Source organism: Echinops telfairi, unplaced genomic scaffold, assembly GCF_000313985.2.
Source record: "Echinops telfairi isolate 266 unplaced genomic scaffold, ASM31398v2 ScPeMD7_7469;HRSCAF=8507_1, whole genome shotgun sequence".
Lineage (NCBI taxonomy): Eukaryota > Metazoa > Chordata > Mammalia > Afrosoricida > Tenrecidae > Echinops > Echinops telfairi.
The window spans coordinates 37,768,131-37,786,112 of record NW_022111373.1 but is presented as its reverse complement, the minus strand read 5'-3'; the positions used below and the strand labels follow the sequence as shown (position 1 = coordinate 37,786,112).

Below are 17,982 nucleotides of genomic sequence, written 5' to 3'. Positions count from 1 at the left end.
GAGTAGTGTAGTCAAGACCCAAATCTCTTCATTTCTATCGAGCCAATTTTTCTAACTCCAACTAAAAATATCTTTAAATAAACATTAAAGAATACACAGTATATTATAACAGGGCATATTATAAAAAAAAGACTGCTGCCTAACACAATATGGAAGTACTAAATGCACATCACTGTTGACCTTTAATCATAACTAAATCATTGGCTTGGATGGACTCCTTTGTCATCAGACTGCAGCTGACATTGGGGACAAGCACAAAAGGTCAGAGACTCAGGCTCTCACTGCGTCAATGCAACTTCCCAAATCTTCATGTTACACAGAGAAAATAGCACAGGAATGATTCAACAGTCTTTCCTTTTTAACCGTGAACACATTTCCTTCTTAGCTGTTGGTCCACAGTGAGTATTTCTTATCACTTGCTATCTTGCCCTTTGATCCCTCTATTTTAATATGGCTTTCTAATTCTTCTCCTCACTTCATTCATATCAAATTCACTTCATTTGATAACAACATGAGAAAACTACATAACAACTATAAAACTCCCAAATGGTAATGTATTTCTTGTTAGCATGGGCCAGGTCAAATTGTTTTTCACTTTGGATGAAGCAAACAGGACAAATTGCTTGGCAAGGCTGAGGGAATGGTTTTTAGGATCAATGCAAATAAGATGCCCAGAATCTTCTATCTTAGTCTCCCCCTCATTAGGTTCACTTGCATTACAAAAATGCACACATTGTAAAGACTGCCCCTTTTCAAATTCTGACCTCAGAGCTAGCAGCCCCATGCTTAACCATTACACCACCCTGGCTTCCTTCCAACAAGCCAAACCCATTACTGTGGAATCAACGATGACTCATCATGACCCTCACTGGACAGAGCAGAACTGCTCCATAGGGTTTCCAAGGCTACACTCTTTATGAAAGCAAGCTGCCACCTCTTTCCCCCTCCGGCCCCTAGTGCAACCACGTTAAATTCAACTGATTCAGGCTTTCTGGGTGAAGGATCCAAGAATCTCCGTTTTACCCAACCTTTGCAGGTAGTCAATAGTGCTGGAGACAAATAGTATTTCAAGACCATAAAGCTGAATTGTAACTCACCCTGCAAATCATCACATCCTCTCTGTAACTATTACCTTCCTTCCAAAGCAATTTTCTCTCTCTCTTTTAATGAACAGTGTCAATCTTGTAATTCCCTTTATTTCCTACTTTGCTACTATTTACACATATTTTCTTCTCATATCGGGCAGTATGTTCCTGCAGGACAAAGAGTACATCTACTACTTTCTATTAAACCTCTACAATGTCTGCTACATTGGTGTGCTGGGTAAGCACACCTCAGTTAAGTACTGATGAACTACTTGATTAATGAGAAAGTAATATATAATCCTGGTGTCCTTCCATAGTGGACACAGATTTCCTACACACATAACAATGTCACAAGTATTGGCGGCCACAAATACAGCTTAATAAATGGATGTAAATAGCATTTTATATATAAATATTTTAGTAAATAGCTGTAATAAATCTTCCAAAATGGACTAACACATCATATCAAAAGGTGAGAAATTCTGCTAGGTGATTATACTAATAATCTAGCAAATGTTGTTGATTTAGTACTATCACTTAATATAAACATCATAAAATGAGTGCACGTGTTGCGCGCACGCACACACACACACACACACACACACACACACACACTCTCTCTCTCTCTCAAAAATTAACTTTCAGCTGTGACAAAAGAACCAAAGAGCTGAAAGCCAGATAAGACAATAGAAATTCTAGTAAACAGCATTAGAATATTCCTGATTAGAATGATTTGTCATAACTCGGTAGAGGATCAGCTTTGGAAGATACTACAGTCTACTAGACAAACACTAAGCACATCAAATCAGAATGAAAAGCTCTCCATAATCTGTTCCAATCCACCCATTTTATTTTCTGAATATGCTCCATTCCTGTCAGATCCATTTTTCCCATTGATCCCCGAGTCTTTGTTGTTCTGGTTTCCTTATCAGGTGCGGGCAGGTAGGTGGGAGAGGTAACCAACATGAACTGTGCGAGGCCGGTTCTCTGGAGGAGGGCTGGGTCACCGCCCCACCTCTGCGGACCACCCTCATGAAACAGTATTGCGACGTCTTCTGTATAAAGCTCAGGCGCAGCACAGGTGGATCTCTGGTGTTCCATGACCCCGATGCTCTCTGATACAATTCCTAAGCTTCATTCAAAAGGATTTCAAATGTCAAAATCTCTCAAAATATCCCTCGTCTCACAGAGTCTCTACTCCTTTTTCTTGAATTTGCAATGATATATATGAACCCCTATCAATGGAAAACTGGTAGATAATCGAAAGGGGCACTAAGATCAACTGGAACAACATAGCCCATAAGGGCAATGTTCTACATCCTGCTACGGGGACTCGCAAGTGGGGTATTAGAAGCTTGACTGGCCACTTAGGGTGTAACTACTACTGACTTCTTCCTGTTCGAAACAAAGAAGAGCGAAGGAATATCAATGGTGCAAGTGAACAACTAGTCGAAAGGATTCATGGATCACATGAACCCCAACCTCCATGAACCTGCGACCAGAAGAACTAGATAGCTCCTTCCTGCCACTGCTCCTCATTACAAAAGAGATCACACTAGGAGGTGCAGGTTAAGCAGATTCAGAGTCATACAGGGGAGCACATTTAGTGGTTTAAAGAAATGCGATGGAACCAAGACCATGGCCCTAAGGCACCCTCAAAGCCTGGAACTGAACTCCCCAGCCTGGCTCATCCAGTGGATAGGCAGGCTTTTAAGGTGAACCAGGGAAGTCTGTACTCCTGAGAACCATCAACCGAACACATCAGAACAACATTTACTCAAGAATAAAGCTCAGAAGAGAGGAAGACAGAAAAAGAAGAGCAAATGGAAGCGGGGAGACAGGAAGGAAGTGGGAAGAGTGCTGTTAGACTGTGAACACCGTGATTAATGCCACAAAACAAGGTCTGTATGAATTGTTAAATGGAGACCCAATTTGCTCTGTAAACTCTCAAACCACAATACAATAAATAACATAAAATAATAACAACAGCAGCATCTGTATCTAATAATAATAATAACAGGAACATGAATTTGCAGATGCTGTACTGCTAAAAGGGAGCATTGGTGGCGTGGTGTTTACGTGTTGGGTCGCTCACCACAAACTTAGCAGTTCGAAACCACTAGCTGCTCTGAGGGAGAAAAAGGCTTTCTATTCCCATTAAGAGTTAAGAGTCTCAGAAACTCACAGGGGCAGTTCAACCCTGTCTGATAGGGTCACTATGAATCAGAATCAGCTTGATGGCAGTAATTCTGTTTGATTGGGGGGGGGGGGTGTGTGCTAAAGGCATGGTAAAGCAATGCCCAACACATAATAACTGGCTGCAATGTTGAGAGAGGTAGTCATGAGGCTTTCAGTATATCCATCAATGCTACACTATACTTTGATTTTGTTAAGGAAATTTACACCTCTGAAAAAATGATTCAGGGTACCAAAGAGACATATATTTTCAATATTCTTGCTTATCATGAAATATCTTCATTAAATTTGAAGTAGGGATACTGAATGACACATTTTATTATGTCAATTTGTCTTGGCTCCACAAACCACTCCAATGGCATGCTACTTTAAAAATCCATATGCCTCCTCTGCTAATCTCAGGAACAGGACCGACCTGAAGTTGTCCAATATTATTCTCATGACCCATTTTTAGAACAGGTTCTGCCCTTCAATTCTAAAATATAATGACTTGTGAGTGGTACGCAAAAATGTCTCCTCTCAACTTCTGTAAAATCTTTATTATAAAGTAAATGCTTGTCCTGATCATTGATAAGAGAATAAGAAATGTGGGGCTGTGGGTTCAAGTCCCGGAGCTATTTATTCGCAACACGATCTGGAGCAAATTGCTTAACCTCTCACATTTCAATCTCCCTATTTCTAGAACAGGGATCATAATACTACCTACCTCACGGAGGAGGAGTCAATAAATTTAAAGCACATCCCAGGGAGAGAGATGAGGAAATCTGCTTCCATTAAGGTTTCAGACATGAAAAGTCACCCGGGTAGTTCGACGCTGACCCATAAGGTCCTGGGAGTCAGAAGAAAATCTGCAGCCACAGGTTTATGGTGTTTGGTAGCATGCCTGGCACACAGTAAGCTTTCAATAAATGCTAACTCACTATAATTATAATTTTCCAAACAGGTGTTGGGGAATACTTATCAGTTAAGGCACATACTTCAATAAAAGGTTACATGTAATACACACAAAAGTCTGCTCTGAAATGAAGTTCATTTATACCCATGCAGCACTTAACAGTCTCAAAACCGACTAAACTGTCCACATATAGCACCATCTTTCAGCAATTTAGTAAAAGGAAAGCATCTCTATTCGTGTTGTTGGTAGGTGCCGTTGAGTCAGCTCTGACTCACAGAGCCACCGGCACACAGCAGAATCAAACCGCCTGCTCCTACACCTCTCGCAAGGGCTGACTGGCTTGAGCCCATTCTGCAGTCACTGTGTCGACCCATCTCACCATGGGCCTTCACCTGTGATGCTAGCAGCCCATTTTACCAAGCATGATGTCCTTACTCGGGCCGGCCTCTCCTGTTAATGTGTCCAAAGGAGAATTTTGGCTTGCTTCCCCCAGTGCAGACTCAAACGCATTAATTCTTCTCAGGTATTCTTTACTCGTTGTCTAATTTTCACATGAAAATGTGAAATGAGGTAACTGAAATTGCCATGGTCTGGGTCAGGTGGACCTTTGACCTAAACGCAACATCTTTGCTCTTTGACACTTTAAAGATGTCTTGTGCAGATTTACACAGTGAAATATATCATTTCATTTCCTGACTGCTGCTTCCACAAACATTGACAACTTCCAGTTTCTTTATTATGCTGTATACCAGTCCAGGTGTTTTTGTCTTTTAAATACTGAGTTGTAATCCACACTGAAGGCTGTATTCGTTGATCACCAGTTAGTGCCTCAAGTCCGCTTGGCTTTCAGCAAGCAAGGCTGTGCCGTCTGCAAATTGCAGGTTGTTACGGAGTCTTCTAATAATAATGATGCCGTGTCCTTTTTCATATAGTCCAGCTTCTCAGATGATCCACTCAGCACACAGATTGAGTAAGTATGGTGGAAAGATACAACCCTGGCAAATACATGTTTTTCATTTTAAAATACGTAGTATTCCCTTGTTCTGTTCACGTGACTACCTCCTGGTGTCTGTGTACAGATTCCCCACAATCACAATAAATGTTCTGGAATTCCTAATTGAGATAGTTAGTTTATTGTGCAAGACATCCCTGAGAAGCCACATGGACCTACCCCGATGCAGCCCTGAGTGCTGGAGCAGCTGTGTGGAGACCCCTGCCAGTGCCGAGATGCTTACACACTCACTGATTCGGCTTTCCTCCTGCAGTCGGCATCACTGCGTGTGTTTTGTGAGATGGAGGAGGGCTTTGCGGACTGGTGCCGGACATATGGGTTAATGTTGGACTTGTGGGCTTGGGCAGCACTGGGTTGGTATGTTTTCTTGATGTGCCCTTACCCTTTATATAAAACTCTCTCTTATCCATGTGAGTTTCTGTGGATTTGTTTCCCTAATGTACCCAGATTAACACACCATTCTTTACAATTTTATCTAAAGTTTGTTGTGGTCCACATAGTCACATGCCTTTGCACACTAAGAAAAACAAAGAAAACATCTTCCTCCTATTCTGTGTTTTCAGCTAAGATCCATTTGGTGTCAGCAATAAAATCCCTCATTACATGCCCTTATCTGAATCAGGCTTGGGTTTCTGACAGCTCCTTGTTGATGTACTGCTGCATTTATTTTTAAATTAACTTCAACAAAAAACGTTTTTGCAGGTGATATTGTGATATGTTCAATGATTTCTGTATTCTGTTGGCTCATATTCTTCTGGAATGGGTACAAACACGAATTCCTTCCAGTCGGTGGATCAGGTAGCTATCTTCCCAATTTCTTGACATAGATCAGCAAGTGCCCCCAGTACTGTATCACACTTGTTGAAGCATTTCAGTTGGCATTCTACCCGTCTCTGGAGTCTTACATTTTGCTAAGGTCTTCAGTGTAGCCTGACTTGTTCCTTCAGTATCATTGGTTCTTGATCATTTGCTACTTCTTGAAATGACTGTTGATGAATTGCACATTAAATCAACTGAAAAAGTTGGTAGAAATTCCTCAATTTCCTCATCAATCGCTTTACAGTGGTGAGTAAATTTGAATAGATGTATTAACTGGTACTCCTTGTGGGCATATAGATATCCTATCGAAGATGACATTATCTTTCGAGATACAACTTGAAATGTTCTTTTCACAATGAGTTCTTTAAATTGCTGTTTCTGGGATAGTACCAGGATTCAAAATGGCCGTTAACTGTCCATTTCAGCTCAGGAATATCTACATTCATCTGTGTTCTGTTTTATATTTGGTGATTTGTAATTTTTCTAGATGCCTATTTTGTACAATCCACATTCCAATTATGAATGGATATTTAAGCTGTATCTCTTCATTTGGAGTCCTGCCCCAGCAGCAGATGAGGGTCCTCAAAACTTTACTCCACTCACACCACTACAGTGAAATCTACTTTGAGGAGGTAGCTCTTCTCAAATTGTTGTTAGAGGATCATCTTCCAGCACTAGACCAAACAATGCCCTGCTGCTATTCTCAAGGTTTCCGTGTCTGATCATTTACAGCTATTCTTAAGGGTGTCGGAGGCGAATCCCTCAGAAATAGACTGCCCATTTCTTTTTCAGTCTGTTCTTAGTTTGGAAGATCTGTGGAAATTGTTCACTGTAGGTGACCCTGCTAGTATTTGAAATGCTGGCGCCATAGCTTTCAGCACCAGAATAACACATAAGCCAATACAGTACCATGAACTGATATGAGGTAGCTATTTGTATTATCGGCTTCTATTTTAGTCCTCTTGATTCAATTTGTAATTCTGGTGATACTGTGAGTTAAGTTTTGGGCTGCTAAAAAATGGTCTGTGTATCAAACATATCATCTGTTCTTTGGGAGAAAGATGAGGCTGTCTACTCTCATAATGATTAATATGAGAGGAGCCCCCCCAAAAAACCCAGAATTGTACTGGGTGGAGCACAGCTTTTGTAGTATAAATTTTTCCCGCTAGGCAAGCATCAGGTACCTCTCTGAATTAGTGCACCTGTGCCGTCACCTGGGAAGGTTCTCGCTGGTTACAGTGAATTTTTTCATAAAAGCAGTTTTGGGTGAACCTCGTTTTTTTGTGATGTCTGATTTAAGAGAACAGCGTGTGGCTGGGAAATTTTGTTTCCTGCTTGGGGAAAATGCCACAGAAACTGTTGAGATGTTAAACGCAGCTCACAAGGACAGTGCTATGGGAAACACTCAAGTGTACAAGTGATTTTCTTGTTTCAAAACAGGTGAAATGTCAATCGATGACAAATACCTCGTTCTGGACATCCAGTCAGCTTCCCGAACAGAAAAAGTTTACTTGAATTACATTTGGAGTTTGTTCCACCAGGTCAGACTGTTAATCAAACTTTCTGTTCAGAGGTTCTGAAAAGATGTGTAACAGTGTGTGACAAAAAAGGCTTGATTTGTGGCAGATGGGGTTTTGCCACCACGACAATGCACTTGCTCATGTAGCCATCTCAGTACGCTGGTTTTGGGCAACAAAGAGCATGCCTCTCTTGCCCCATGCACCTTACTCACCTGACCTCGCTCCGTGTGGCATTTTGTTTTCGTGAGTGAAGACGGACATGAAAGGACAGTGATTTGACAGCACAGAAGAGGTGAAGAACAAAATGAGGGAGGTGCTGTCAGCCCTCCAAACAGATGACTTTGAAAAATGTTTCCAAGAATTGAATCACAGATTTGACAAATGTGCTAAATGTAATGGAGAGTACTTTGAAGGTGAAAAAGTTATTTGGTAAAACAATTTAAATCCAGTTTTGGAAAAAACTCTGTTGTTTGGGGTTTTTTTTAGGTACCCTCTTGTAGTTTTGGGAAGTTTAGGGAACAGTTCTAAAGGACTTTACATCAGTGGGTTGGGTTTTCTTTAGATTTTCCCCTAAAAAATCAGGGGGAAAAACCCAAAGCCCCAAAACATGAAGTTCTCAATTCAAGATTAAAACCCTTTGATACTGTTAGAGCAAAATACACCACACGACACCATTAATTTAGATTTTGCTCAGAATAGGATAACAAAATATTATGTTTTTTAACATTTCTGAGGGAAAAAAATCAAAGTAGTTTCTAATATCTAACATCAAAGTAAAATTCTATATCTAAAAAGCCTGATAGCAGAACTATTAAAAAGATGCTGATTTAAATAAAAACTAATATATATTTTTAAAATGATTTAGTCATTATTTAAGAATTTTTAATGAAAAAGAGTGTTGATTATAATCAAAAATTTATCTAACATTAATATTGATAAAGCCACTTGGAAATATTGTACATCTCAGTTAATAGTAAAAAGAAAAGATGTTATCAGTTCAGTTGTTTACAATAATAGATCGGCTGGCTCTTCATTTTCTAACTCGTGATATTTTACTAGATAGGTTTTGGGGGCTTACAGACTGTATTAATATTTTGTAAAGCTTTAAAATTGAAAACCAACCCTGAATATAGCACATAGATTCAAATTCTGCTCATAATCTGGGTTTTATACAATCTGCCAAAAAATCCAATGGAAAAGAAGTTTGTGGCCAAAGTCCACATATTTCCCCTCTCAACCAGAGGTGAGCCATCTCCCCAGAAACCAGCCCACAGGATACTCGTGAACTAAAATAATGAACGATAATGCCTTGTTCTCTGCATTAATATTAAAGAAAAGAGAAAATAGAAAACTTTATAGCCACCCTCAGCTCTCTGGACCATAAATCTCAAGTTTTGAGTATTGCTTCCCCAAAGGGTAGGGAGTGGGGATGAGTTGTGAGGGAGCTCTGGAGCTTAGACATATTTTTTAGCAAGCCAGCAAAGCACGGACACAAATTTCTACATATCTCTGGCTGTGAAAAGTCTCATTTGTGGTGATTTATATTTCCTCATACAGAACTCTGTAGATAATATAAGCCTGCTGTGAGGCTGTATGACAACTTTCAAACCAAGAGTTACAAGGCCATTCTGTTAAAATAGACCACGAATAGATATCTGAGCAGGGTGATCTGTAGAAATATTGTTTCTCCTGATGAAAGGCCAAAATACTGTTCTTGCAGCATGTGCAATGTTCCGAGAGTCACCTTTAACTCTGTGTGTGTGCCTCATGCATATTATTTTGCTTGCCTCCACGCAAGGCCCCCCCCCCACCACTCATCTTTGTTCTGAAGATTGACTCTGTTGGGTGTGTGCATGCTTGTGTAATTTACAACACGTGACACTCAGACATCATCAGACCGAAGCTCAGTCGCCTTAATAAGTTACTACAGGAAACACAGAGAACAGCATGCTGACAACCCAGTCAATGAAGTATAAACACTGTCATTCCAAGTGTCACGGGCGTGTTATTTCCGTTTCTCCTGGCATCTGCTCGCTGTAACACAGCGCATACACATGGCACAGCAGCTCATTAAACTGGGTTCAGTTAACTCTGAGACCACATTAGTATATTACATGTTTATAAGGCTGAGAATTACTGCTTCCCTGTGAAATTACACAATTAATCAGGTGTGTCTTTTCTCGGGGAGATGCGGCCACTTTTGACATTTAGGGATGAAAGGAACAATGCTCTCCAATTTGTTCCCATTTCAGCATTTAGCCTTGGTGGGGTAAAAGGAAACGACAGGTGACATAATTCCTCCATTCTCCTCAGGGGGTCAGCATGCTACATGCTGCCCCCCTCAGTCTCTTAATCACATTTTGAATTCTTAAAAGGAGTACAAATGAACATCACTTGGTTTATGAATTATCTGACTGTCGCAGATTCTGGGAAGGGTGCGTACTCGAGTCCCCTTTCTTAGGGCTAGCATCACAGATTTCCATCGAGCCCCAATTATTCAGTACACTTTAAGGCTTCCCTGGCAAACTTCAACAGTGCTCCCAATGTCAAAATCTACTAGCAGGACTGTGAGCTACACTTTCCCTATCATGACCCCTGGCACGAATTCCTGATTCTTTCTAATAGTATTTCTCGTCTTTTAGTGCAGCCATTTAAACAAGCATGGGTTTATTGCATGTGTGGCCAAGTAATACTGCCTCCAATTTGAGAACTAACAAAGGCCTTTTAAAGACCCTGTGTTGCTATCCATAGGTTCGACCCCCTTTGATGTTACCCAGGAGCTCACCATGATGCTGAGGGGAGCGAGTCCAGAGTCCCTGTGCTGATGCTGACAATTCTCACCCGGAAGGTATCGGGCCAACTGGCAATAAACAATTGTTTTCATAAAAGAAAATTACAAACCAACACAGAGAAAAATATCATGAAGTCCCTAAATCTCCCTCTTTCATGGTCTTTATTTAACCTTTATTTAAGAGTCCTTGAAATCCATTCATGCTTCCCTAAAAGATGGCTGGGGACAACTTGAAACAGACACAATTCCCTGCCTTCATCCTTTAAATGAAAAGGTGCATTCTGCAGGCTCACTAAAGGCCTCTGGAAGTACACAGAAGGAACAGCACCACCGTTCTCCAAGAATCCCGACAGAATCCCAGGCGTGCCTCCAGGATGGAAGTGGAGGAGATCTTACTTCATTCTGCTTTCAAATTAAAGCGCACGTTTAAAAAAATGCAAACAGTTTTCTGTGATCAATCATATTCTACATCTATGTCTGAGCAATTAGTATTTGATATTTGTGCCATGGCTATATTAATTGTTTCTTGTTTAGAAAATATTAAATTTGTGAATTTCATAACACTGCTCTTCCACTTTCTAAAGTATGAATATAAATATGCCTAGCTGAAGGTCCACGTACCTAAAAAATACAGGAGGTGGGCTAGTATTTGACTGCAGTCTTTCTGGAAGTCCCACTTATAAATCCCTTGAATCTCAGCTTAAGTTTATGCCTGAGAGAATAATGATAAAGTAAGACTCCAAAAGCAACATGTGTACCCACGTGTTGAGGCAAACACCGAGTTGTTCATTTTAAGAAAGAACGTTGTACTTAAGGGTCAGCTCCCTTGCAAGAGTGAAAGACTGTAAGCTGTGAAAAAAGATTACCTCCTGCTTTGATAATTATGTCATTTTGACACTCTCCTATTTCAGTAAGAACAGCTCGTTAAAAAAGGTATATTGCTGTGAACTGTCAAGACCCAAATCATGCTTAATGCAGATTACTCAGGTAAGCCACTCAAAAGCTGACTCCTTAGGCATATTCTGTCCTCGCATAAGGCTCTTCATGAATATAGGGTATCTTTTTTTTTTTTTTAAGTAAAATACCCATCAGAGTTACTCGTTTCCTTAACTTTTCAGTGTTTTTCATGTAAATCATTGAAGATACATTTTCAGCCATCAATTGGTTCTTTTAAAATGTTTCTTTAATTGGGACTTAGAAAGATTGTGATAATTAGGAATGATTGTGATAAAGGGCTAATGAAGCCCTTTATCTACTTTGCAGTAGGAAGAAAGCGAGGCTCATTGAAGCTAAGTTACAAAAAGTCACAGCTCCTATAACTATAGAAGAGGGGTTCAGGGCCACAGCTGCCCTGACCATACGCCTTTCACCATGCCTCCCTCTCTTCATTCAAGCAACGCCCCTCACCTAGTGAACAAAAAGACACTGGTCAGATACCAGGGAACTGTTGTGGCGGGTACAATAAGACAATGGCTCTCTAATTTTCCTGCTTTTCTCAAACATCGTTGGATCCCATCAGGTTGGCCCAATGCTCATGGCAACGATGTGCAAAAGAAAAGAAAAAGAAAACAAAGAGAAAGAACTGAAGAAATACTGTCCGGTTCTGTATCGTCCCCATGATCACCAGATAGGACTGCTGTGGTTCATGGTTCCCACAGGTTGATTTGGGGAGGTGGATCACCAGGCCTTTCTTCCTCATTCACCTTATCCTGGAAGCTCTACTGAAGCCTGCTTAATGCCACAGCAACAAGCAAGCCTCCACTGACAGATGGGTGGTGGCTGGTCAGCAGTTCCAAACCACCAGCTGCTCATGGCGAGACAGAGGAGGCTTTCTACTCTTGTGAAGTTAGTCTCAAAAACCCACAGGGGCAGTTCCACCCTTGTCCTATAAGGTCGCTAGGAGTCAGAATTGACTCAATGGCAGTGGAATTCGGTTATATTGTTTTGTTGGTTTGATTGCTACTTTAATCATTCCATCAATGTGAAGTTTACCACTATAGCAGCATGTATTCAAGGTGACTGGCAATGAACTTAGGAAGGCTGCTGTAGAAATGAGATCCAGGTGTGCAGAGTAGCACTATACCATGGGGGTTTCAAGGCCGCCACCTTTGGGATATAGATCACCAGGCTTGTCATGTGCAGTGCATCTAGGGGGCTTTGTTTATAAGGCCAGACTTTCACCGAGTAGTGGAATGCTTAACTGTACACCACATGGGCAAGCTATCCCCCACCCCCTCTTAATCGCCCAGAAATGCCTCCTTTCTGTCTGGGAGCTGTGACCATAACCCAGTTTCCCTCTGATTCTCTTCTTTTGAAGGAAATCAACCCTGACTTTGATGTAAGCAATGCTAGAAGAATTCTCTTTTTAGTTTTATTCTCAGCAAATGACTTTTGCCTTCTTTGTTGTGGGTTTCTCATGAGAATTAATGCTTTTCTGAAACGGGATTCAGCTAGGTTGCTGAATAACCAGTACATTTAAGAAGAATCTCTTAGCAATTACAACCTTTCTGGCCTCTGAAGGTACCTTTATTAAAAAGGTCAACCACCTGGGAAGACACCGTTTAAAATACCTTCTGGAGGTGGACAAGCATTCTTTGGGGCTAAAAATGTATAAAGAGTCTAAAATTTACCTTGCTACACTCTGAATTGGGGGTTTTAGAAAGAGTTGATAGAGTAGTATTTCTACCCAGCACATGGTATGATGAGTACAGTTGCAAATCTTTTCCCAGGGATGCGAATAAAGTGTTTTTTTCTTTTCAAACAAAAAGTACAGGTCCCTATCCCTTCAATTTCTTTAATTGCTTCCTCATTCAACTTCCTCCCCTAGTAGCCGTTTCTTATCTATGCAAAACCTTTTCAAAGTATCTTATGGTTTGGGGCCTGCACCTGTAAAACCTGTGTTGGCAGAAGTGTAGCTAGAATGGCCCTTCGAAGTGAGGATGGCACGTACTCTGGACATGTTATCAGGAGGGACCAGTCCCTGAAGAAGGACAGCAGACCTGGTGCAATAGATGGCCTGTGAGAAAGACGAGGACACTCGAGGACACTCAGCGGGACAGAATGGCAGTGCCCACAGCAATGGGCTCCAACAGAGGAATGACTGTGAAGATGGCCTAAGATGGAGCAGGGATTCGGTCTACTGGACGTACATGGGGTCACTATGAGACCGGCTGACTTGACGGCATTTAACAAAAACAACTAAATGAGAAAGTCGAATAGGACTCGTCTGAGAGTGATGTTTTGAGAACTGCAGCGTAATGGCAGCAGTGCCTGGCAAAGAGTAAATGCGTTATAAGCACTAGTTACCTTTATTTAACATATGCTGTGGTCAAGGAATGAAATTCAGAGGGTAAAGCAGAAATACAAGTGAACAAGCCAACCATAAACATAACATCGGGGGTGATACATCTCCAAGGAAAATTAAAGCCAGTTAGCTCAGGGTATAGACAATGATGGAAAGAGTGTTATTTTCTACAGAAGGCCACAACAGTTGCTTTGATATACATATTGTTGCTGATCCCGGATCTACATAAAGTGGCACAGGCCCCTGGGTGGGGAGAACACTAGGCAGAAGGCAGGCAGACTTCCCCAAAGCTTGCTTGAACATGTGTGGGACATGTATGATGTACCGAAAGGAGGCAGTGTGGCTGAGAGTGAAGGGTCAGGGGTCCGTGTCAAGCAGGACCTTTTGGGCCTTGGCTTTTAGTCTTGGTGAGAGAGAAATCATTGGAGGGTTCTGACATGATCTGAGTTAAATTCCAGAAGAGTAACTCTGGTCAGCCCCCCAAAAAACAAACAAACCCACCACAGTTAAGGCAGTTCCAACTCATAGTGAGAGTCGCACGGCTTCATGGATTTCAAGGCTTCATGAATTTCAAGGCTGTTAACAGCTGCTCTGTTCTCCCACAGAGCCCATCTCTCTCCCATGGTAGAGTTGACCTATGGGCCTTTCAGATGGCAGCTCAATGCTTAGGCAATTGTTCCCCAGGATTCCTAATAACCCTGGTAGAAGCACAGAAAATAGGTAGGAGGCTGATATACTGGTCAAGGCTATGGGCGAGGGCAATGTGGTTAAAGTTGACGAGGTGGAATCTGTTCAATAATTCTAACACATCTATTCCATGTCACATTTCCTCTAAAGATTTCCCTTTATCTGCCATTTATTCATCTCCCACTAAGTGTTTAATGCCTATTAAGGCATTGAATTGGATCACTTACAAATTTTATCTCTTATCCGAACAGCACACATTCTCAATGAAGTATAGTAAGTCTAGGCTTTTGAAACTCAAGGTATGTTAGCAATCATGTACTGCAACCACAGTGTTTTACAGATGTGGAAGTAGATCCAGAGTGGTTATGTGATGTACCCACAGATCATATACTATGTAAGGTCCAGAGAGGTATTTAGGACTCAGTTTTCCTTGATTTACAAGGCATACTAGAGATCAATGTTTCTAATGAATTATAAAGATAACTTATAGTGCCCTATTGCAATTATTTCTGTTCATCTCTTCTGGCTTAAAAACAACAGCAAAGGTTATCTAAAGCATGTTCTCATTAAGTTAATACCCCTAACAATCAATTTTTTAAATGAGTATTTTTGAACTTTTAAAAAACAACTCTTTCCTATAGAAAATCTGTATTTGTGACTATGATCTTAATCGATTGACTAGGAGCTCTGAAAATCTACCCTAGAATGGCATTATCATCAACCTCGTGTAATTATTTTAGTATGCAATCACTCACCAAAATGGACTCCTAGAGATTAAAAACCGTGAGTGTCACATGGCCTTCCTCTGCCTAACAGTAATCAGAAGTGAAAACCGTTGAACATCCTGCCTGCTTTTAAAGAAAGGAGAAGGCTTCAAATGGAGTTTTTCTTCGGACAAAGGGAGGATCTAGAACCATGAAGACTTTGGATATTTCAGATGAGATCTTTACAGTGACTATATTTTCTTAATTGTATTCAACCAAGAAAAATTAAGAAGAAAATAAATTTTGAGGATAAAGCAACAAAAATTCTGCTGTGAGTTCTCTCTAAGCCAGAAGGATGAGGTGAGTATCTTATAAGCAGATACGTACTTGGCTTGTATGTGAATGTTTGCCCGCCCGGCACTACCAACCCCTGCGCAGGACTGCCAAACAGGCTGTAACTTCCTTTCCGTGGGCTAAGTTAGAAACCACGTCAGGGCCAGATGGAGGTGAAATGCACCCTTGACCTAATAAGAACATTTTAGCAATTGACGGGGGGGCAGGCCAACTCTTTCGGGAGATCAGGAGTAAGAACTTCTTGGTAACATAATCAGTGTGAAAAGAGTCATTTCCTAATCATCTTGTTCATTCCATGCCTATTAGAAGAGAGGGAAATTCAACTGAGGGCCAGTTCTCCCTTAAGAATCCTTTACTTTAATTATGACCAGAGTATATTTAACGTCTGTAAGACAGCACGTCAGCTCTGCTGCTCCTGCTCTCAGCAGCGAAAGAAAGAAGAAACCCTTTCACGACCGAAAAAGACGGGGGAGGAAGCTTTTGTAGCTCTGAACCATGGTTGAGAATTCAATTTAACCAAATACCAAGGCAATGTGCTTCTTGGAAATGAACATCTCTTTGCTGCTAATTTTGTGCTATTTTACCTTTCATTAAAAAAAGTAATTCAAGTTAAATTCAGCTGAACAGCAAAAAGCTCTTGATATTTTGAAGCATTTTGGAACAATTACTTTGACGGGAGCCCTTGACAGTTAAATGACTCCGTTAAATGAATGTTATAGAAGACACATAATGATTTTTAGTGAAATATTGAATTTAACCACAAATGAGGAAAAGCCAGTCATAAGCACTATGGGTAAATTTGAATAAGAACATCTTGCTTATGAACCTCAATAGATTCTATAATTTCTAATAATCATGCAATCAACTAGTTAGCTGGTGGGAAGGCTTCTCATCTTGCTGCTCTCAATTCCTTTGGCTTTTTGCTTTTGTTGTTTTTCTAATGTGAGAAGGCAATAAGAATATCTCTGAGCTGGTAATAATTTCCTTTAACCCCGGAATAGTATTTTACAGTTGGCCAATTAATGAGATGCTGTCCCACAGTTGAAGAACTCCTCTTCCCTTTTTCTCATTTGCTGAATGGGACTCTTTCACGAAGCAAAAAAAAGAGTCACCAAAAGTCGAGAGCCTGCTGCCTGAGAACGCGTGCATTCACTGTGGCCAGCGCTTCCTGCATCTGGGAGACTCAATCTTCCCTTCTTATTTTACGGATAGAATGCGAGATGGTATCAAGGCTTTGACATGTTTTCTCATGACTAAAAAGTGAAATATGTACTGAAATAATAAAACTGTTACTGTTCAATTTCCTTTTAAAATTCAGTTCCAATAGCAGTGAGAGTGTTCCTGTGATGATAAAATACGACTTCTTAGACAGCTCTGGGGTTTCTTTGGAGAAGAGAAGCTAGGGAGCCTACAGACGGTAGAATGTGGGGGTCACAGTGGATTGAAGAAAGAGCCTTTCTCCGGCTTGTCTGATAACTGAGTGAAACCTTGAGGCTATCCTGGGAGGCACTACTTGGATCTCCATAGACTTCCGGATTCTTTCGACCAGGGAAGGCACAAGGTTTCTCACTGTCCTACCACTGACTCCATTTATCTTCCTTCAGCTCTTGTCAATTTACACTGTAATCGTCTATTTACATGACTGTTCCCCACTAGACGGCTGCTCCTGGAGACTAGGAAGGGGCATTCCATCTTCATGACCCAACATTTCTAAGTTGCACAACAAGTGTACCTGTGAACAATTACGCGTTTAACTCCTTCACGTTGACAGTGAAACCACGTGGCAAAGGCCAGGTACTTTAAAATCTGTGGTGCCAATTCATAAAGCAAAGTCCAGACAGACATTGAGTTGCCCCAATTAGATGTGAATTCCAACCTTGCTTCTCAAAGTGTGGTCCGGAGACCCAGTGGCACTGAGTCACCTGGGAGCTTTACAAATACAGAATTTATACTCCCTGCGTCAGAAGCGGCACTTTAGCAAGGTTCCCAGGTGACGCTTAGGCACAGGAACGTTTGAGAAACGTCTGCCTATAATACACGACTAAGCTGAGCCTGAGAAGTGATGGGCGCCTGATGGAGCCAAACCAAGGCCATGGCGATGTGATTAATACCGAGACCTGCTAAGGAAGTTGGAGAGCTCTCTCTAGACGGCGTCACTTAATGCTCGCTCACAGGTGGGAAACTCACTCACACCGGTTCCCTTTGGAGCCCTTTACAGATAGCTCTTCACGCTCTTTCCTGTTTAAAGACACAGCTGCTCTTAATAATTGTCTTTTCTCCTTGGTGCAAAGAGAGTATTTATCGTCAGCATGCTGACATTTGCAGGAGTTTTGGCTTTCTCCACCGAAAATGTGGATGATTGAAAGGATACTGCTGACACCTGAATAAAAAATCCAATGACGCCAAGCTATGTAAATTTAATTATTTCCTTTAATTTTTTTCAGGAATCTTTTTTTCTTTTCCTGCGCTTTGGAGAAGTCCTAGCAATTTTCATTTAAAAGAAATACAAGTCAGCAGTGGTTCACTGAACAGGCTGACACGCAATTTCATAAGGGGAGAGGCGCTGTGTCTTTAATCTAATTTGTGCTCTCAATTCCCAGCTAATGTATCTAGGG

At 41.1% G+C, this 17,982-nt stretch overlaps 1 protein-coding gene across 1 annotated transcript in view; it reads right to left on the bottom strand.

The window, feature by feature from the left end:
- The window catches only part of EFNA5 (ephrin A5), an 89,330-nt gene that overhangs the window by 43,115 nt on the left and 28,233 nt on the right, over positions 1–17,982 (bottom strand). The gene's annotated exons all lie outside the window — the stretch shown is intronic.